General features: G+C 42.1%; 3 non-coding genes across 3 annotated transcripts; 2 read left to right on the top strand and 1 right to left on the bottom strand.

The window, feature by feature from the left end:
• The first annotated feature begins 596 nt into the window (after nt 1-596).
• Nucleotides 597-670, top strand: trnat-agu (transfer RNA threonine (anticodon AGU)). The gene has a single exon. It is a non-coding gene; the product is annotated as a tRNA-Thr (tRNA).
• A 4787-nt stretch (nt 671-5457) lies between these two features.
• trnat-agu (transfer RNA threonine (anticodon AGU)) lies at nt 5458-5531 on the top strand. Its single transcript has one exon. It is a non-coding gene; the product is annotated as a tRNA-Thr (tRNA).
• A 1314-nt stretch (nt 5532-6845) lies between these two features.
• trnal-aag (transfer RNA leucine (anticodon AAG)) lies at nt 6846-6927 on the bottom strand. The gene has a single exon. It is a non-coding gene; the product is annotated as a tRNA-Leu (tRNA).
• Nucleotides 6928-23268: the final 16341 nt, after the last annotated feature.

Genomic DNA, 23268 nt, shown 5'->3' with positions numbered 1-23268 from the left:
TATCTCTTGTATTGAAAACTACCGAACACATAAATATGGCAGAGATAGTTGGCTTTTTTCCCCCAAGTCTCTCCAGTTTGGTACGCTAGACTGTTTCTTATGTCTATGCACCCTAATGTTTAGAAGCCTCCAAGTCTGACTCTTGAATGGACCTACCCCAGCTTTAACTTCGGGATTCGTTTTTAACCCAAGTATAATGGTTTTACCTCTCTAGCTGAGAGCGCCACAACGACCACAGCATTGCATGAAAACCACCTAAAATATTGATCAAAACGTGTTTAATCTGAAAAGGTAACACATACGTCTTTTCGAAGTAAAGGCAACTAGCGTCATGGAGCTTTCACGTTGGGAAACACAACATTGAGAGTACTTGCACAGTTCCACACTTGTAATGAAGATTCACGGCACGTGGATCCCCCACTAGCTTTCGGCTGAGTGTCGGACTTGGAACAATGTCTTGAAAACGAGTGAGCTGTGGAGAGAGTAGGAACCCATATAATGCATGCAAACTATTTCGGGATAAGTGTCTAAATACGGTCCAGTGTGTTTTATCTCATTTACATAGTCTCATCCAGCCATATGCTGGCCAGCACAAGGGCTCCGTGGCTTAACTGGTTAAAGCGTCTGTCTAGTAAACAGGAGATCCTGGGTTCAACTCCCAGCGGAGCCTTTAGTTTATGGGGTGAATTAGAATGTTTCATAATAAACTGCACATTACATGTTACACTGCTCCTGCAATGACAAAAAGAATGTCACAAAAAGGAACGGAACAATACCATAGTCTACATACTAAACATATTTCTCGAAAACTTTGCAGCACTGATGTTTTCTGCCGGGAAAGAAATAGGACGACGGATCAAACTGGTGACATTTCTGAGAAGCTTGCTTACCTTTTTATAGTATTTTTTCAGTGTAGCGTTGGTTTATGGTGTCAATCGCTTGCAAAATGCGGCCGTGTCCTAATCTATGGTTTTACCTGGTCTTAATGAGAATCGTCCCGATTCAAAGTCTTCCAACCGAATTCCGATCAGTTCGCTGCATATTAAAAAGAAACCGGGGAGATGCCGTTACGGAAAGGAGCGAGAATACATACAGTTGTTAAATACTCTTACACCAAAATATTCGATAAGTAGATGCCAGGAACTCCAAGTTTCCACTGCATCGCCCGCCCAGCTGCAGTGTACAGCATCTCCGCAGTGTTAACAATGACCCAGAGACAATACTGGATCGTCGCCACGATTATTTATGATTCCTACATTTTATATTGCAAAACATTCCGGATTCACTTTAATACAGCAGCAGAAATATGTGTACATAAGATGGCAGTGGTGGGATTGGAACACCCTCCTCCTTAGAGACTGGAGCCTAAATCCAGCGCCATAAGCCGCTCGGCCACACTGCCACATATTCTGGATTACGTGGGTTACGACGTGGAATCCATCACCTAGATTGGTTGATGATGTTACTTGAGAAGGCTTTATACCGTATGTTCAAAAGTATGCTTTGAACATTCTCCCACATACTTGTTGATACTTGAAGCGTTTTCCATTTTCCAATTTTTCTAATATTCCGTTGGAGTAGACCGGAGAGAAGTGAGGGACAGTGTTTCCTTTTCAAACTCCCGGGAGTCAAATAACAATATCACAGATATAGTGCAAGGCCGCTAATTATAACGAATATTGTCAGTATGTACTTCAGAAATTCGGTTTTAATGTTCACCGCAGGCGAGCAGTATTATCACGGTTATCTACCTATGTTGTTACATTCAGTGACCATGGCAGGCCTACGCCAAGACGTGCAGGGATTTCATTCAGATGGAGCAGTCCCAGTGTCCACTTACCTGATCGTCTGCCGAATCTCTAATTTCCACCAAACTTGTAACATATCGTTTTCCTTTACTTAATAATTCATTTACAAACTTATAAATAATCGAGTACACTGATATCCTTCGTTTTTTACCCGATCAGTTCTGCCGACGACGGCGGACGACGATCATTTAGTTGGGGCGCTGCCGTCATGCTCTGGAACCACAGGAGTTAAATTCACCCAACTTCACTTGCTCATTCATTGAAGCTTTCCCAAAACCTACGGACACAATTTCTAGGGCCCTTTATCTCATATTCTCTATATTTATTGCTCGTTTGTTTATTATTATTTGTTTCGTTTTGCATGCGTGCAGTTCGTTAGACTTGATTAGTCCTTCACTGATTGTATTATCGTTATTATTCTTTCATTGATTTATTGAATATTCCCAGAGGAAGATCAATCTCAGGGCTATATACCTGGAACTTTGACTCGACTTTTGAAACCATGTCCTGTATTTTATAAAGACAGACATTTTACTCTGCTCTCTCTCGTTCCATCGCCGACAAAGACGCAAACTGTCCCACCGGTTCCCCTGATAATTCCTCAGATAATTCTGAGCTGTTTCCGCAAAACATCGTGGCCTGTTTTTGTGCTTCTATGTAATGAGGAAGGCAGTCTCTAAATTGTAAAATTGTACAAAAAAATGGTAATTGTATTTAAACAAAGCAATGTGCCATCACTGAATGCAGCCCAGAAGAGAATAATTTGGCCAGTTTCTGGAATATCCCATGTGAAGTACAAAAGAGCGCTCTTTACACTGATCAGACTGCAGGTTGCTGACAAAACCTATCACCGCAGTTTTCAACGTGCATTTCTTTCTACTCAGTGCTGTTCCCTCTGAGTTGGGCGAGTGAGTAGCCGCGTAGTAATGAAATGCTCCCGCGCACTTAACCTTTGTTGCCTGATCCCGGGAGTAAAGACAGACGGGGAAAAAAGGATAACCAAATGTGACAGGTTTTGTTTATTATGATATATTTCATTGTTCCCACTTATTAGCTAATTTTTCAGCTTTGATTCTAAATATCCACAGGATGCATATAAAAAAAACGAATGAAATTAAAGTGCCACAGAGTGTTCAGGCCGTATTAAAAATTTCCTGCTCAGATAAAAGGTCGATTCTAGTATCTGGAAGTAAAATGCAGGCGACGTTGGTAAGTGGCCTCTAGAAACATGTGGCGACCAAATGGTCGAAGAGTAATGTGACGGTGATCAATATGGAGCAGTCGGTAGCTGCATGAACCAGGACAAATGTTCTGCTGCCCACGGGGGTGACATTGCGAACGCTGCATGGACCGCAAAACAATGCATTTACCTCAGTATAACCGCTATCATTATGTTCAACAGGTCCGCCTAGCCTTGGCAAGCAAGTAGCGAGTGTTGCAGGTGGAGAGGCCATACTTACTTCGCGAAACTTTCCCCGAATATCACTTTATACAGTCATTAAATAAGAGCCGTTATTCTATGGATTTTCCTGACAGAAACCCCCCAGGGAACTTCAAAAAATGGTAGAATTCGCAGTTACATTTTTCTAATGATCCAATCTCCAGAACGCTCAGAACCCAGAAATGCAGAGATTAAAGGGAAGTGCAAGAACTTCCTTCTGTTTCTATTAGTTCAAAATATTGAATTTTGAATGTATTCACTAAGTTCTGGCGATTGAAGCAATAAAACCGGAAGCATTTAACCTGTAATGTCCTATTTGATGTCTCAAATTTACCTCTTATTCGGCTAAACCCACCGCCACAAATAAATCGCCCATTTTCAAGATGTTACTGATAGATTAACCTTGTCATAATGAGAAATAGCTAGTGAATTTCTTGTGAACTGTCTCCATTGCTCGTAACAAAAAATAAACTTTATTAGTGAGAGGACAGGCATCGTGGAGAGTGATACGGCTATTATGGGCGCACCACAGCACACCACTTGATTTAATACTTCCTATTCCTAGACTCCAATCATATGCCTAACAAAGAATATGAAATTTGCCTTTGTTACCCCTTGCTGCATCTTCCTGCCAACCGTTTAGTTTCCAGCAAACCTCATGCCCTTTTGTAATCCAAAGAAGTAATATCTCTCAAAATCCGTGTAAAACTCCGCCTTTTGCGTTCGCTTCCCGTCGTGCATGACAGAAACCAGGATGTAGGGGAGTGAGAAGTGGAATCAGTATACTTACCAGAGCTTCTTAGGTACATAAAAGTAGGATAACATTACAGATGGTAATTGATGGAGATATTGTATAACTCCAGAAATAATCATCATTAATATTCATCCAAATGAATACGCTGCAGCTGGAGTCAGGAGTCAGATCCGTCAGACGTTTTAAGTCATTGCACAGTTATCAGTATATACCTGGATTTTTAACATGCATGTACATGCCATTCACAAATTCTGATTTTATTTCTCTCTGACACTCACTAATATCACGGGAAAATGTAATCGTATATTTCTGACCTTAGATGTAATGTCCTTCAATATCCGGCCTTTTGAACAATGCAACGCGATTCCCAGCATGGTGCGAGTTACAACCCATCAGCCGGGCAAAGCATTTCACTTAACTTTCCTATTTGCTCGTGAAGTATCCGAGCGTCATCTCCCCTGCAAAAATTAATATGTAGCAGAGCGTCATCTGCAAATTTAGACATGTTTATTCCTTCATTCTGCTTAACGTACTTCAAAACAATTCCGATAATAGCCGAAGATCGTCAATACGTACTTACCTCGGTTCCGTCTGTATACGGAAAACGAACGCAATTATTCCGATTCATTGAATCCCTGCAGGGCGTAGAAGACTTGGAGAGCCAAAGGCAACTTGGCGCCGGACAGCAGAGGCAGAATACGGTACCTGATGCACACCTGGGACACAATAGAGGAGACGGCCAAGGACAGACAGAGTTGAAGGATCTTCATTGCTGTTGTCAACGCCAGCGGCATAATGTGAAGTAAGAAATAGATGTTTCAACAGAAGTTCTTCTACCCAATTATTCGGCTTTACATCTTCTATTGAAAAATACCGAAGAGATAGATATAGCAGAGGTAGTTGACTTTTTTTTATTCCGAGTCGCCGAATTTTAGTTTGCTGCACTATTTCTTATGTCTATGCCCTCTAAGGTTCATGAGCCTTGAAGTCTGATTCTCGAATGGAACTTCTCCAGCTTCATCTTCACGATTCAGTTTTAAATCCGATGTATTGGGTTTACCTCTCTCGTTAGAGAGCAACAGCGCCCACGGCATTGCATGAAAATCACCTAAAACGTTGATCAAAACGTGGTTAATCTGAAAACGTAACACTTGCGTCTTTACACGGAAAGAAGGCGAGGGAAATCCAGCATCATTGAACATTTAAGTTGGAAAACACAATATTAAGAATCCTTCCACACGTCCACGCTTGTTTTGAAGATTCACGTCTGGTGGATCCTCCATTACGTTTCGGCAAAATGTCGGACTTGGAGCAATGTCTTGAAATGGAATGAGCTGTGGAGAGAGAAGGAGCCCATATGATGCATGCAAACTACATCGGGGAAAGTCTCCAAATACGGTCTAATTTGATTTATCTCATGTAGTCTCATTATGACGGATATTGACCAACGCAAGGGCCCCTTGGCTTAACTGGTCAAAGCGTCTGTCTAGTAAACAGGAGATCCTGGGTTCAACTCCCAGTGGAGCCTTTAGTTTATGTGGCGAATTGCCATTGTACTGCGTATGTTAATCAAAATGGCTTCTTTGGTTGTCAAAAGTAAAACTGCTTCTTTGTTATGTTAACTGGAATGGGAGTGTTTTCTTGCAGAGCATTCTCGAAGCTTCTCGCAGCTTGTTTAGGTTAAAATTGCAGATAATGGGGATTGTATTCATTTGTTAACCAATTGGGTTGGATGTTATTTTCTCTTGTGGGTCTGGGAGCTGGGATTTGGCTGTCTTTTCGAGAGTTGGGGAGAAGACGGCGAAGAAGGTGGACGCGTGCCGCACTGCTCGGTTGATCACTTCGGGTGGTCCCAGGTGCGAGGTCGTGGAGGTCGGAGGAGAGCGAAGAGGGGTCGAACAGTTCGATGGTTGAGCTCCAACGATGTGCACTAAATTAACTGAACTCTGATAAGTTTTGGCGCCTTTTCTTTATTTTATTTTCCTTCATATATACTGTATCGTTATTAATCACTTAGTTCCAGTAAGACTCGTAACGTGTATGCTGTAACCGTATTTGGTGTGAGCTTGATATTGAGTGTGCGACGTTGCATTAACGTGTATTCCACAGCATCTGCGTAAACGGGAGACGGGGTTTGGCGGGTGACTGGAATTTTCCCCCGAGACATATACCAGCCTGTTGCGTAAGCGTTACACCATGTTTGAGAATGAACTGCACATTACAATTACAAGGCTCCTGAAATCACAAACAATGTCACAAAAAGGAATGGAACAGAAATAGAGTGTACATATTAAACATAGTGATCGAAAACTATGCAGGTCTGATATTGTCTGCCGGGCAAGAAACACGACGACGGATCAAATAGGCGAAATTTCCGAGAAGCTTATTTACCTTTTTATAGTATTTTTGCAGGGTAGGTTTGGTTTATGGTGACAATCTTTTCCAAAACGCTGCCGTCAGTTTATGAACTTATGAACATACTTTATGAACTTGCCGTGGTCTTAATGAGAAACGATGTCGCTTCTCGTTTCAAAGGTCTTTGCAATCAATTCCGACCAGTTCGCTGCATATTTCAAGAATCCTGAGAGATGTCGTTACAGAAAGGAGCGACAATACATACAGCTATTAAATACTCTTACACCCACAATGTTTCCCCACAATGGAGGCCACGAAACCCACGTGTCCTCTGCAACCCCGCCCAATCTGGAGTTCTCTATGGCTCTGCAGTGTTATCTATGACTCAGTCACCAGTGGTCGTTGTCACAATGATTTATTATTCTTACATTTTATACTGCAAAACTTTTCGGAATTCACTTTAGTACTGCAACCAAATTACGTATGATGGCAGTGGTGGGATTCGAACCCACGCCTCCTTAGAGACTGGAGCCTTAATCCAGCGCCTTAGACCGCTCGGCCACACTACCACGTTGCATAAATTGGTTGACCACGTTAATCGAGAAGGCGTTATAACATATGCTCAAAAGGTATGCTTTGAACATTCTCCCACATACTTGCTTGAAACTTGAAGCACTTTCCATTTTCCAACTCTTCCAATATTTCGTATTGGAGAGAACAGTGGGACAGTATTGCCTTTTCAAACTGCCGGGAGTCAAGCAACCATATACAAGATGTCAGTGCAAGGACGCTAACTATCACTCAGTATGCACATGGGCCATTTGGCTTTAATGTTCACCCGATGCGAAAAGTAACATCTACCTATATTGTCACGTATTGTTGACCTTTGCAGACCTACAGTAAATGTACAGGAATGTCATTCAGATGGAGCAGTCCCAGCGTCTGCAGTCCAACACTGCAAATTAGAACTCACACACTGCAACGGCTCTAGAATAGCTACACTTAACCCACTCTGACAAATTTAAAGGCGTTCCAAAATACAATCGCAAGCCTTCAATACTAGCTGAAACAGGTTTTATGAAGTTGTTTTATGATTAATCAGTACTGAGATGTAATTGCTCTGCAGCAGACATTGTTTCCACACCACTATTTTCCGGTTGCCTTTCAGCCGATTTTTTTTTCAGTCAGGGATTATGTGTGGACTAGATATCCGGTAGACTGGGTACTTGTGTGTGTTTCTGGGGCGACAGATTCCGTGTTGAATAATACTGTTGTTTCCTGAAATATAGAAAACGCAAACATCTGACCCATCTTCAGGGAAAGACTCCTCAGTTCTGTCACTCAGTTACCTCCTGGCTGATCTGATTGTCTGCCGAACTCCTAACTTACACCAACATTGTAACATATCGTTTTCCTTCATTTAGTAATTTATTTACTGTCTTATGAATAATTAAGCGGACAACGGCGGACAACGATCATCTAATCGGGGTGTTGCCATCATGCTCTTGAACCACAGGGAATAACTTCACTCAACTTCACTTGCTCCATCATTGATGCTTTCCCACAACCTACGGACTCAATTTCAAGGACTCTTCATCTCATATTCTCTATATTTATTGCGTGTTTGTTTATTATTATTCTTTGTTTCATTTTGCATGTGCGCTGTTCGTTAGATTTTGGCGTACTCGAACGTGTAAGTTGCGCGCTCCTTCATTGATTGTATTATGGTTATTATTCTATCATGGATTTATTAAGTGTGCCCGCAAGAAAATTAATCACAGGGCTATATACTTCGAAATTTGACTCGACTTTTCAAACCATGCTCTGGATTGCTAGATACTCCAACGTCACGAGAAGTCACGGACACTCAAAATTTGATCAGGTTTTTCAGTGTAAAGGATGAGGGAAAATACTGCCTCTCGTGGGATTTGAAACCACAGCAAAAGACTTTTAACTTAATCACTCGGGAGCTGAAGGCCAACATGCCAGCAACTGCGCCACGGAGCTCACAGGAACACTCCCTAGTGCAGATGGATAAAATTGTACAAATTTGATTATCATTAATCAGGAGGTTCTAACGGATAGAATGCCGATGGATTCCATATAAAGCAGTTGAAATAAGTGTATTTTATAAACACACACATTTTTTCCGCTCTCTCTCTCGTTCTTTCTCCGACAAAGATACAAAACGGTTCTCCTTCTACTATGGCACCAGTTCCTAACTTGCATTTCACAAACAGTTGGCGGTAAGATTTTTAGATGGCGCAGCATACTTTTTTTTCAGTTTTTTTTAAGAAAGTGCCGCGCGACTTTCCCCTCCTATACAGGAATTACTGTGTCACCATTTCCGTGAGAGTTTACCTTGGGCGCACAGTGACTGTTGTTGCCTGCAACAGCTTCCTGCACGCTGACAGCAGATTCAAGATTTGTTAGAAATTCCGCAGGACTAAAATAAAATTTGAAACAGAATAAATTAGTCACTGCTAATGGTCCATCTTCTGTTGAGCTGCAGTACTTCCCCTTTTCACAGGAAGTCCCAATTAAACATCTGAATGGAAAGACATTTTCATAAGACTAATAGGCACTGGAGAAGTTTTTTCCCTACTGCGGTCACTTTGCTGAACAGTTAACTGCCGGTTAACTGTCGGCTAACTATTACTTGGATTGCACTACCTGTATGTATAATCTATATTTTCATTATTATTGTTATGAGCAGAGAGATAACATCTGCCGGATGTAAATTCCTTGTATGTGCATAGGTACTTGGCGATTAAAGTCTGATTCTGATTCTGATATCGTTCCATAAACCAGTCATCGTAGTGTAAACAGTCTTGCGGCAGTTAAGATCGCGGGAGATGGTGCTTGCCATCAGTAAGTGTCAGATTGACAAAAAAAAATGGACAGAGCTTTCGGGCCATTTTGAAGAACTCAAGATTGTTCGTGCAATTAGGCACTTGACAATTATTGCGTGTGATTTGAGCAGAGTGGTGGTTATGGGCGCGGGTATGTTGCAAGTTAGGAGCAGAGACTGTTCAAGAACCTTCAGAAGGAGAGAGGGGCAGCTAAGGTGGGATTCTGGTAAGTGTTCTTCTCTATTGCGAGGAAATATACTCTACAACCTTCAAGAAGTTACATCATTGGAATAGGGTTTGGAGGCTTGCGTATCTCAATGACCCAAAGAGCTATGAGGATAGAGACAGGACCTCGTGCCTTCGCTGTTGGTCGTGTCATCCAAGTCAAACAGCACAAAGGTTAGAGAAATGAATAGGAGTAGTCGAAGGGACTTCCTTCCATATCAATGAGCAGTGACGGTGTTCCTGAGTCTCTACCAGGGACTTCCATGGTTGAATGCAGAGAAAACCGAGAGGAAGCTAATGGCACGGTGCTGGAAGCCCTGCCCACCATTGAGGCCAAAACCAAGATTGCTTATTTTTTGAATGCACCAACCATGCTAGCAAAAATAACTGCAGGATCGCGTTTTCACAACCTACGTACCTGGGAGTCAGTGAAAGCAGATGGACAGGGTCTGACAGACTAAGGGCAGCAACCGGTGAAACAATTTATGCTGATCAGAAGAAAATAGTCAGTATCATGATGGTGTAGCTGTCCTTTTGAAGAAAGGCATCGAGAAGCGTTAGTTAGAGTTGAAATCAATCAACTGTAGGCTGGTGAGGGTCAGACTGAAAGGAAAGCACGTCAAGATGACAGTGCCATGCTCCAATAACGATGGTGACATTGAAGAAAAGGACGTCTTCACCGAGCAGACACAATCGGAGGGGATGGGTTAACTTCATGGCATTATCATCACGATGGGAGATATAAACGCCAAAGGAGGAAATGGCAACGCACACTTAAGTTGGGTCGTAGACACACAGTGATGTGGAACGGTGAATAACAATGGTGAAAGGCTGGTGGAATTCTGTGCCAATACTAACCTGGTCAGAAGAGGATCTCTTTTTCCAGACAGTGAAATCCACAAAGTACAATGCTGCTCACCAAATGGACGTGACAAAAACCAGACTGACCATTTGATGATCAGTGGTTTTGGAGGCGATGCTTGTGGGGTGTAGAGATGAAGAGAGATCAGATACATGACGTGATCACCACCTTGTTGTTTCAGTGATGAAACTCAAGCTGAGAAGCATTGGGAACAGAACAAATGCACAGAGACGTGTTGACATTGAGAAGCTCAAGGACACCAGTATGAGATTTACCTTCAAAATTTTATTTAGGTCGAGGATGTGACAGTAGACAAGATCAACACAATGTGGAAATGGATTGGTGCAGTCTTCAAGTGAGCAACGAGGCTTGTCTAGGATACAGAGCTTGAAAGGGGAAAAAAGAATGGAAACGGCAGGATACATGCACAGCCGTAGTAGGAAAACAGAATATTTAGAAGAGAGTGCGATGCAAATCAACATGATTTAAGGTGCAACTTCAACCAGCATACTCTGAAGCCAACAAGAAAATGAAAAGATTTACAAGAAAGAACAAGCAAATCTGTGTGGAAGACCTTGCAGTGGAGATGGAAGCAGCAGCCAATCGAGGTGAACACAGGAATGTTTATAGGATTTCCGAATTGGTATGCCGAAAGTTAAGGGCCAGATGCGGGGGTCCCGTGATAGATAAGAACAGTCTAATTTTGGCAACTGAGAAAGCGCAAATAGGCCGAAGGACAGAGAATGCCAGTTAATTAATGAATAGACCCCCACCAGAGGAAGAAATTCACATACAGGAGGCAAGAGAAGACCCCGACATCAACACAGATTCATCCAAGAAAAGTGAGATTGATGCTGCAAATGAATCCCGAAAGAACATCAAAGCTCCAGCATAACACAATCTGAACACTGCACTGTTCAAAGAGGAACCGAAATTTGCAGTAGCCATCCTACATCCATCAGTGTAGAGTCTCCTCCTGCGGCAAGGCCTATAGTTTGACATCCCCAGCACCCGCAAATTCACCTTCCTGGGAAACATCATTGGACAGCATGTTGGGACCAAGGACGATATCTAGTGCAAATTCAGCAAAACTAGCAATGTCTTCAGATCAGTGAGCAACATATGAGGATCAACCAAGTACAGAGTCCGCATCAAGGTGAAGCTTCGCCATGCTGTGTTCTGTTCACAGCACAAGGCTCCAAACGATCCTCCTATTTTCCGGCCAAGAAGTCTAATCACACACTACTCCTTCAGTGTCATCAAGAGGACATCGTTCTAATCATCATGAGGAACGGTTGGAGAAGTGTGATGAAAAGAGAGAAGGCAGATATTGATAATAGATGGAACGGATTCTGACAGGATTTCCGTGGCTCGTGGTGTTCTGCAGAGATCTTTAATGTGACCTCCCCCTTTGTTATTTTTTTATAGGTGAGCAAATAAAAGGGTGCTTTAGTAGGTTTGCAAATGACACAAATGTTGGTGGCTTCCTGGACAGTGAAGAAGATTGTCGTAGGTTACAATGAGACACTGAAAGTATGCAGTGCTGGGCTCAACAGTTGCGGATGGAGTTCAATCCGGAGAAGTGTGAAAGGATTTACTTTTGAAGTCTGAACTTGAAGGAAGAGTACAAGGTTTAAGACAAGATATTGAATGACGCCGAAGAAGTGAGGAATCCTACAGTCCACGTCCATCGGTCCCACAGACCTGTGAGTTGCTTTGATATTTTAAAACGCATATGATGTTTTGTCCTTCATTAGTCGGGTGATAGTTTCCAAGTGATATATTTGACAATTTCACCCCTCGGCAGAATATTTTGCTTATCTACCGTATCTATGCCTCTCATGATTTAATATTCCTCCATCAGGTCATCCCCTCAGCTCTAGGGAGAATGCACACTTATAAATTGGTGGTATGTAATTTATAGATGCCCTGGAGTTTGTCGTATTTTGGCCTCTTAGAATATCGTTACTGAGGTATTAAAAGCAGATTGCATAACTGAGGTAAAGCTTTTGCTGTTTTCATGTTTTGCTTCCTATGATGTTTGGCGTCTCAGTTAGCCTTATTATAGACAGTGGACAACAGAGTCCCGAATAGAAGTGAGGAACTTCACAAAGTACCGATCCTTGTGATTAACTTACTACAGAGAAATAAATACAGGAAATGATTTAGCAATGATTCATTGAGTATCCATGCAAGAAAATTGATCTCAGGGTTTATGTGGTATCATATATGTGCTTTAAATAAGCACATATACGTCACTTTGAACTTTGAACTTTGAATCAGATATGGAAATATCCTAGCATGAAGCCCAAGACGAATGATAGTTCAGGATCCAGCTATATTATGGCAAAGCGGAGAAAATCTGGAGAGCCACATCGGTGACGGAGCTGTGACCTTCCAGAGCGTTTATAAAATTATAAGGATCATAGATAGGTTAGATAGTTTTTATTTCCTTGGTGGGAAAAGTCTACAACTTGGGATTATAGGTTCAAGCTGAGGGTGAAAATGGAATTCGGAAGGGTATACTTTTTACACAATGGATGACAGCTATACAGACTGAATTGCCAGAAAAATTGATAAAAGCAAATACAGTGACAACATTTAATAGGGATTTGGACAGTTACTTGGAGAGAAAACGATCTGATGGCTTGTGGTTAATGTGCAAGAGCAGATTAGCGCAGATATACTTCGTGATTGATATGGGCAGCACTGGCACTATTTTGTGCTGTAAACTCTGTGAATTTATAAACATACTCTCCTTCGAAAGTTGCATTTATTTTGCTGTTTTGATTTAATTAACGTTATCAGCTGCGGAAAGGGTTCCCTCACAACACAAAAGGCTTTGTTGCAGCATCCATTACTTTACCGGACTGTTTCAAATGGAATGGTTTTACAGCACTAATTATGGGCTGGCAGATTGCTACAGTTTTCCCTTAAATGGAGGAATTAAAATAGTTTTTTTTTCACAAATTTGAACAGCAGATTTCTTGTGTGTTCGTGGAACAGCGGACGAAACATTCATCGCCATATCTGTGAAAGGTTCATGCGGGCTCATGCAGGCTGAGAAATCTTTCAAGGTAGCTCGAGGGCTACGCAATAAGGATGCACAGGATCTCATTCAGTGGAGGGATGCTCCGTGACCACAGAGACTGCAAAGAAGTGTGCCCACCTTTACTTCTTAACCTGCAACAGTTAATGCTACTGTACCGAACCTCATGCCCTTTTCAATGCTCCCCTCCAAAGCAGTAACTCTGTCAAACACGTACACATGAATATGGACTGAGGAAAAATCTCATTTTTTTTTAGTTTCGCTGTACTGTCCTCAGGATTGAGAATGATGGATGTTGATGAAATTTTTATGCTCTTCCAGGACATTGTACTTAGTCTCTCAAAACACCTTTTCGACATCAATTGAAATTTGTAACTTGAAATTCAATCGAGACCTGGGGATTGTTTTAATTCGTGTAAAATCCTTCGCAGTAGAAACTAAAAGAAACTGAAAATCCTCAGCAATTGTTCTTAGACAGATTAATACAGAACGGAAGCATATTATTTGGCCTTTCTCATCCTTACCGACTATGGTCGTTTTATTCAGATAGATAGATAGATAGATACTTTATTCATCCCCATGGGGAAATTCAACTTTTTTTCCAATGTCCCATACACTTGTTGTAGCAAAACTAATTACATACAATACTTAACTCAGTAAAAAAAAATATGATATGCATCTAAATCACTATCTCAAAAAGCATTAATAATAGCTTTTAAAAAGTTCTTAAGTCCTGGCGGTAGAATTGTAAAGCCTAATGGCATTGGGGAGTATTGACCTCTTCATCCTGTCTGAGGAGCATTGCATCGATAGTAACTGCTTCTACGTAGAATGTTTGGTGCTAGCGTGCACTCTGAAAAAAGTCTTAAAATATCTGCCGATATTCGTTAATGGCCCTATTGGCACTTCATAATTCTTGGAGCTGCAGCATGCTTTAGACCATAGCGACATGTCAAAACCGTCATACTTAACTAGGTGCAGGTTTCTGCCAGTGGTGTGGCAATGCAGATGAAGTTCGTATAAGAGATCACTGCAGAGTAAGTGGAATTCTTGGCTGCCTACAGGGGTTATAGGTTGTAAGCAGCGTAGAGTTAGGGCCAGGTAAAGCCTTAGAGGCTTTGTTTTAATTATGTGAATTTATATGTTAATACACGAATATTTTGCAACTCTAACTACATTAATGATGTAATGTGAATTATTTTAATTTATTTGGTTGGGCATCCGATAATCTCACTAAATAAACAGTCAATATTTCTGAGTTGATGTACATTAGTGCTGAACATTTCCCTTGCTACTCTCGAGATGTAAGATCCTCCAAAGTGACCATTTTGGTGTCTTGTGTTCCAGCGCCTTAGGTCTAGGACTTATTTTGCTGTACGAATATCCCTTTAGATGTTGCCGTAGGACCTGATTTACCGAACTAAGCAAATGTTTGAAATTTGGATTTAAGCAAGTGAGGTATAAGTGCAGTGGTCATTGTGCTAGTGGACAGAGTCAGAGTGCCGTTGACTCAAGAGGCATCGACTAGAATAGTGTGAAGGATGTTTTTGGAAAGTCATTATCTTTCCTTGTCTAATCATGCCTAGCTGCTGTAGTGAGAATGTTTTCAGGGTTAATGGCGTCATGTGAAAACTGGGAGTACAGCGAGACCTAGTGCATGCACCTGCAGCTCCGTTAGACACTGTGAGGAAACTGGAGATGTTTATGAAGAAGAACCAGAGAGCTGTAGGTAAGAACTACTGGGGGTACTTACTTTTCAGATGCAGGACCCGAATAACTGGGTAACTTCTAGGAGAGTGGAAGGTAATAGGCCGACGATGCAGAGTCAGCTTGTCGCCGTTTCACTCAAAAACAGTTATGCTGCTTTGGATAGAATTATGGAGATAATCTACCACGGGACTGGCGCAGTGGCCAGGTCTCTGGCACAGCGGTTCAGAAAGGAAGTGGTGGAGAAGAGAAATGTAGTGCTAACATGGGATTCAATAGTTAGAGCAGCAGACAGTGGCTGTGAAGGAGGCAGTGGGATGCTATGTTGTTTCTCAGGCGCTGTCAAGGGCATCTGAGATTAGGTCCACAGCATTTTACAAGGGGTGAAGAACCTGCAGTCCTGATACATATTGTTACCAACGACATAGGTGATTAGGGCCTGAGGATTGAATATCGAAAGCTAAGTAGGAATATGAAAGGCAAGACGTTAAGAATATAAAGCCCTGGTTTTCTTCCTGTACCACTGTCAGTGATGATAAGAATAGGATATATTGGCAGATGAACGCATGTCTGGCATTGATAGAATGCGCAGTTTTATAGTTTTGTGTATCATTGAGTTCTCTTCTGGGAACCTATGGCATTTACTAAAAGAATCACCCGACATGCCCTTCCTCGTTGTCTCATTGCCGGAAGAGGTACAGAGCCTAAAGACGTGTTCTCAAAGTTCCTGGAGTAGCTGCTTCCTCTCCGATATCAGATTTCTGAATAGACGAATAACCCATGTACCCTACCTCACTATTGTTTCTACGTTTGCTCTTTTTTGTGCACTACTTCCTTAATTATACATTCAACCTGATCATTGGTCGTACTGTACTACTGTTGCAATAAATTACATTTCACAACATACGTCAGTGATAGTAAGATTAATTCAGATTCCGATTCTGAAAATAAGACAGGACAATAGACAATAGACAGTAGGTGCAGGAGTAGGCCATTCGGCCCTTCTAGCCAGCACCGCCATTCACTGTGATCATGGCTGATCATACACAATCAGTACCCCGTTCCTGCCCTCTCCCCATATCCCTTGACCCCGGGAAGTTATCGGGAAAATAACTGTGTGACAGATTTGCAAGAGCAGTTGCCGATAGATTAAGATAGTTTTGCAGGGAGGTAGAACCTGTGTGATACGTCAGACGATGAGGTAATTGGTATGCAGATAGATACAGTATAGATAGAAAGTGTGAGGAAAAATATCGAGTTGATAGGGCCAAATTGTCGTCAGTGGGGTGGGTTGAAGTGTGTCAATTTCAATGCAACAAAGTATAATAAACATGTGTGACGAACTTAGCCTGAGTCATTGCAGGGAATTGCGATTTTGTAGCTATTGCGGTGATTAGCCTGTGACGAGAGTAGGACAGGCAGCGGTGTGTTACGAGGATTAGATACTTCAAATGTAGGGCTCTCAGTACCATTAACAGTGGTGTTAACTGTTCAGGCTAACAAAATGGCTTCTCTGTGTTGTTATAATGAAATAGTTTCTTTTCAATGTTACTTAATGCAGTAATGGGTTCCTGTAGCTGGAATGTTTGGGTTATAACTACAGGTAGGTGGGGAACCAACCAATGGAGAATTGGTATGCTATCTTGTATGTGTGAGCTGAGCGGGAGTTCGCCGTCTTTTTTGGGAGGAGAGTGAGGAGGACGGGCGTGTGAGGAGCAGGCAACGGTTCCAGGGCGTCGGATACTAGACGTCGGCGGTTCTGACCGTGGCCGAAGGCTCGGAACGTCGCTGTGGATGGAACCGGAGGCGTGAGCTCCAACGTATTCAAATATTATGCTCACAAACTGATGAACGTACTGATTTGGCGCCTTAAGTTATCGGTTTCTACCAACCCATCACTAAGAAATAACTATAAAGTTGTAATTATTTTCTCCTCTTTGGTGTATTGTCTGATACAGTGTTTGTGTTGCGAGCGTGTACAATGGGGGCATTACACCGTACTTCACATCGAAGCATTGCATTGCATTGGCGACAGCGGTTCACCCTATGTGAAAGGGGTAAATTGGGGGCAGGGATACTATACAAATGTGACAGGAACAAGGTACAGGAGAGGGATTGCAAATCAGGAATAGTAGCACTGCTACAGAAAGGGAAGACGTTGTGTGGGTGGATGTCAGAAACTGGACGGGAACAATCACCCGATTGAGAGTTTTTTATACAACTCACAACAGCAACAGAGACACAGAGGAACATATCTGGCAACAGATCTCGTAAAGGTGCAAAGTTATATGCTATTTGCCGTAAATGTATTCCCTAATTTTGATCCGGACATCCTTTGCAAAAGGTTCAGGTGGGTGGAATTTATTAAGTTGTATCAGAAGGATTCCTGACATAATATTTTGAAACAGTGAGAGAGGAGAGGAGGTACTGGATCTAGTACTAAACAATAAACCAGGCCACATGTTAGATATCTCGGTTGGTGAGTATTCCAAAGACAGTGACAACAAATTCTTGATCTTTACCGTGAACAAAGGCAAGGATAGCACCAGACGGTATGACAAACATTTATTTAGTGGAGGGAAATAATGCTACTATTAGAAATGAACTCAGTAGCATAAGCCGGGAACGGATGTACACAGGGAAATGGATAATGGAAATGCAGAGTTTTCTGTGGGAGCATTTGCATGGGGTTATGCATAGATTTGCATCAGCGAGGCAAAGAAAATTGGTAAGGTGAAGGAAACATGGTTGCAAGAGATGTGAAACATCCAGTTAAAAAAGGAAAGGAGCTTTTTCAGAGTTTAGGAAGCAAGGATCAGAGAAGCTTTTTGAGAGTATCAGGTAGCGAGTAAGGAGCTGAAGAATGAAATCAGGAACATTGAGCGACTTGAAAGCGACTTGGCCAGTAGGACGTAGGAAACCCCAAAGGCATTCTGCACGCATGTGAACACCAGCAGGATGATTAGATTGAGGGTACAACCGATCAGGGATAGAAGTGGATATATATGTCTGGTGACGAATGATGTAGTGATGTCTGTAATGTATACTGGACTTCAGCATTCACCAATGGGAACATACCCCACTCTGTGAGAACATCATGAAACAGAATAACATAAGGCTATAAGATATAGGCGCAGAATTAGGCCACATAGTCTGTCCAGTCTGTCCTCCTTAGCTGATCTAAGTTTCCTCTCAGCCCTAATCTTCCACTTTCTCCCTGTCATGCCCTGACCAATTAAGTATCTATCAACTTCTGCCTTAAATGTACATAAAGGCTTGTCCTCCAAACCTGTTTGTGGAAAATAATTCCACAGGTTCACCACTCTCTACCAAAATAAATTTCACCTTATCTCCATTTTAAAAAAGACATCTTTCTATTCTCCCACCAAAGGAAACATTCACACCATCAAGGTTTCTAACCATTCGATAGGGTCCAATGAGGCCACGCCTCATTTCTCTGAATTCCATTGAATACAGGCCTAGTGCCATCAAGCTCTCTTCATATGACAGGCCATTCAATTATGGAATCATTTTCGTAAACCTCCTTTGAAACCTCTCTAGTTTCAACACGCCCTTTCTCAGATGAGGGTCCCAGAACTGCTCACAATGCTCCGTTAGTTCTCACCAGTGCTTTATAACGTCTCAAAATTACATTCTTGCTTTTATATTGTAATCCTCGAAATAAATGAAAGCATCGTATTTGCCTTTGCGCCTCAGTTTTCTTTGTATTTTCTCCATTTAAAACTAATCAGCCCTTTTATTTCTTCCGCCAAAGTGCATGACTATACACGTTATGACACTGTATTTCATTTGCCATTTCATTGCACATTCTGCGAATCTATCCAAGTCCTTCTGTAGCCTCTCTAATTCCTCAAAATTATCTAACCCTCCATGTATCTTGATATCGTTTGCAAGCTTTGCAACAAAGCCGTCAATTCCGCTATCGGAATCATTGACATATGACTTAAAAAGAATTGGTCCCCACTGAGACCCTACGGATCACTACTAATCATCAGCAGCCAACCAGAAAATGCTCCCTTTATTCCCACTCTCTGCCTCCTGCCAATAAGCCACTGCTTTATGTATGTAAAATCTTTTCTTCAATGACATGCACTCGTAGCTTTTCAAGCAGCCTCATGTGCGGCACCCTGTCAACGACTTTCTGAAAATCCAAATACACAACATTACTCGATCCTCCTTTATCTGTCCTGCTTGCTGCATTTTCAAGGAATTCCAACAGATTTATCAGGCAAGAATTTCCCTTGTGGAAACCATGCTAATTGCAGCTTATCCTGTACCTCCAAGTACCCTGTGACCTCATCTTTAACAATCGACTCGAACATCTTTCTAGCTACTGAGGTGTGACTAACTGGCCTATAGTTTCCTTTCTTCTGCCTCTTTCCCTCTTTGAAAAGCGGAATGACATTTGCAATTTTCTAGTTTTCTGGAACCATTCCAGAATCTGGTGATTCTTAAAAAGATCGTCACTAACGCCTCCACGATCTCTTCTGCCACCTCTATTGAGTACACCATCTGGTCCAGTTGGCTTATCTACCTTCATACCTTTCTGTTCCCCCAGAACGTCATGGCCCCTGAGACTTGGAAAGTCTGCAATACTGCTAACGTCACCCACAGTGAAGACTGACGAAAATTACTTGTTCAATTCGTTCAGCATGCCATTGTTCCCCATTACTACCTTTCCAGCATCACTTTCTGCTTTTGCCTCTCTTTTACACTTTATGCTTCTGAAGAAAAATTTTTGGTATCCTGTTCAATGTTATTGGCTCGCCTACTTTCATATTCCATCTTTAGCTTTTTAATGACTTTTTTAAGTTCCCTTCTCTTGGTTTTAAGAGCTTCCCAATCTTATAACATCACACTACTTTACCTCTTTTATATGCCCTCTCTTTGACTTTGGCTTCTCTTGTTAACCATGTTGTGTCATCTTTCCTTTAGAATACTTCTTCCTCGTTGGGTGGTGTATATCTAGTGCCTTTTGAGTTACTTCCCTGAAATTCCAGCCATTACTGTTTTGTCGTCATTCCTGCCAGTGTTTCCTTCCAATCAATTCTGGCCATCTCATGCCTCTGTAATTTCCCTTACTCCACTATAATACTGTTACATCTGAGGCTTGCTTCTCCTTCTCAAATTTCAAGCTGAACTCGATCAAATAATGATCACTTTCCTTTAAGGTTTATTTTATCTTAAGGTCTCTAACCAGTTCTGGTTCATTGTACAACTTCCAATCAAGAATAGCTGGTACATTTGCAATATCAACAATGATCTGCTCGAAAAAGCCATCTCGTAGGCATTCTAGAATCTTTCTGCTCCTGGGACAACCAGATTTTCCTAATCTACTTACATATTGAAGTCCCCATGACTCCTATAACTTTGCCCTTTTGTCATACATTTTCTAACTTCCGTTGTACTTTGTAGATCACACCCTTAAACGAGTCCGTTTGCACTTTGAACCACTTAGCGCTTCAAAGAGCTACCAGTTTCCCTCCGGAATGTAATAGCAACGGAACCGGCCCCACTACTTTGCCGCATCTGCTGACAGTCGGAAGTGATCGGACATGTGCGTAATGCTTTCCAATTCGTCGGGAATGCAGGTAACAGCACAACTGACACCCTTCTATGGAAGAAGAAAATGTAAGGTCCACCGATACTGCAAGGTAACAACTCGAATAGCTATCAATTCGCCCGATATTTGGCTTAGCACATTCTTCGTGTATTTGAGATTGATGGCGCTTCCATCACGGAGGTCATACATATCAGTTCACAAGACAGCTTGGCTTTACTAAACTGGGGAAAGGTTATCATCCAAATCATTTCTGCCCCTGTGATAGCCCTCACATTCCGCCGAACAACACGGACAGGTGCTCATCCAGGGCATGGAGATGGAGTATTTACGGTTTCACGGAGCCCAGACATCTGCAGCCATGGGAAGCCGCACATCAAGTAAGTGCCATTCAGAGAGTGCAGAGTGCCACATTCACGGCGCCATTCAGCGTGTACACAGTATTCCCTGCATATCGCTCTTGCTCAGACTTGCTGTGTCTCTCTGAATGAATGGACGTGTTACTATCATGGCACCTACGCCGACAATCCTGTCCCTTCCCTGTGCGCTGGGGAATCATTTTCAGATTCCAGACCTTTGGGTAAAACAAATCGTACGTGGGGAAGTGCTAGCTCATAAACACCTACTCCAACGTGGGGGGGGGGGGGTGGAGGAATGTCACTGATTCTGAATTTTTATACTATACTATTAAGCGTACTCCCTTCCGGCTTCCGTCACAACACAATGCCTAAATTTAACAAGCTGGATAAGTGTCCCCGACAGTCGTCATTGAAAGAGTTTGGTATTAATTGTATCCATTTTGCGGCGTGGTTAGGGGTACAAATCGGATAATATGACACGTTGGTCCTATTTGCATACTCAAACGACATCCACAGGAACGTGTTATAGGGCTACCCGCTATAACTCAGCGCCATCATTGTTGCCGTCAGCATCCACCACGTTGCCATTCTGCAAAGTAGAAAGACACACACGGACTGTCTCCAGGCTAAACTTTGGGTACTTAGACAAAGGTCAATCTTGTTAGCGAAAACAGCAACTTTTAAGATTGCTTCCCAAATCTTCCAGTCTTTTGATATATATCCACCAATAAACAATTCCCTCAAATTTCCATTTCCCTTGGAAATGTAGACATCTCATATCCGAAACAAAGAGGAACAGATTTTCACCACATTAACACGGATTCCACGAGGCCAGTGTCTCTCTCTAAAACCAATTTAATTGAAAACAGATAAAGAAGCAAACACAGAGAAGTCAAGCAAAAACCTATGCTTGTACTTTGGTTCCTTCAGAACCTTTGCACGTAGCTGCAAAACTTTAAATAAACGGTCTGATAATAATTTAACACATCTGCAAAGAACAAAGTAAAACAAAAGACTGCTGGGGGGGCGGGGGAGCTACTGGATGCAGTCACACAACCTCTTTTCCATCCTTCGAACGGTACAATTAACGATCAGTAAATATGTCAGAACTTTACGTTACAGACCTCTCCCGTAAACTTTCCTCCATTCGCCTCACATGTTCAATGCTACTTCTATGTAAATAATGTACCTGTCTCTGGAAGTTGATCCACGACTTTACAACCACCTGTATAAAAGTTGACCCTCATGTACTTATCCACCCTTTAGTACCAGCGTTAGAAAGGTGTGTCCTCCAGTTTTTGATTTACAATCCTGGACAAAATACAGTTCCTACTGCCTGTGTCCCTTATAATTTTATACACGTCTTGACATCAACCCTCACTCTACCACATCACTGCTCTATTCCCTACATTCTTGTTTTTGTCGATGACTTTCATACAGTTGAACACAGACGAAACTTGAATCCCTCACTTATCTCCTATGGCTCCATATATAGAGGTCACCATTAGTCCTCAATTGGAAATATTCTTGCACTGATAATCTCTTCTCGTTTAATTTACGAATAGAACCTCCTAGGAGTGTTATTTATATTGCCTGCCGAAGTTACGTATTATCTACTTGTTTACACTCAGAATTGCTCTCTTCATTCTATTGTCCCAGTCGTGAGGCTTTGCCTTGATCCCAGCTCTCCATACCAGCCTCAGGTTTCCATCTGTTTCCTAATTAGATCCTCATTACCCTTACCCGCCGGTGTCTCCAACCCCTGTGAGCATTGCCTTCCACTGCAACAGAAATACTTCTCCTTGATTGTATTCAGCACATCCAACTTTCTCTTGTCTACGTTCTTCAGCTCCTGTTCTTTCCCACTAACTACTTCCAATAACTCATTAACCTTTTTTGTTGAAAGGTGATTCTCATGGCCCCAGACATGATATGGAAAAAAAAACTCTGCCTTTCCATTGACTGCAGTCTTACACAATTCGTCCAGCAGCTTGCTTTATTTTCTCATGGCCACTCTGTTTTTTTTCTCTCTATCAGTGTCATCTCACCTCATCTTCACACACTTCTTTTGTCACTTTCTCAGCTCTGCGGGTAGATCACGTACATGAAATGTAGACCATTTTTCTCCTGTCACAATAGTGGCTGGCCTGCTGAGTACGTTCAGTACTTTATGCATATGTCTCTGCAGAAGAGCCGTAAGGCAGTGACAGCCATTGACTGAGTCGCAACGGTGCCAGAAGTTTTGACAACAGAAACCGCACAACTGAAGTGTGTA

Source organism: Hemitrygon akajei, chromosome 8 (assembly GCF_048418815.1).
Source record: "Hemitrygon akajei chromosome 8, sHemAka1.3, whole genome shotgun sequence".
Classification (NCBI taxonomy): Eukaryota; Metazoa; Chordata; class Chondrichthyes; order Myliobatiformes; family Dasyatidae; genus Hemitrygon; species Hemitrygon akajei.
The sequence above is the reverse complement of the archived record's forward strand: the minus strand, read 5'-3'. Positions and strand labels throughout refer to the sequence as shown.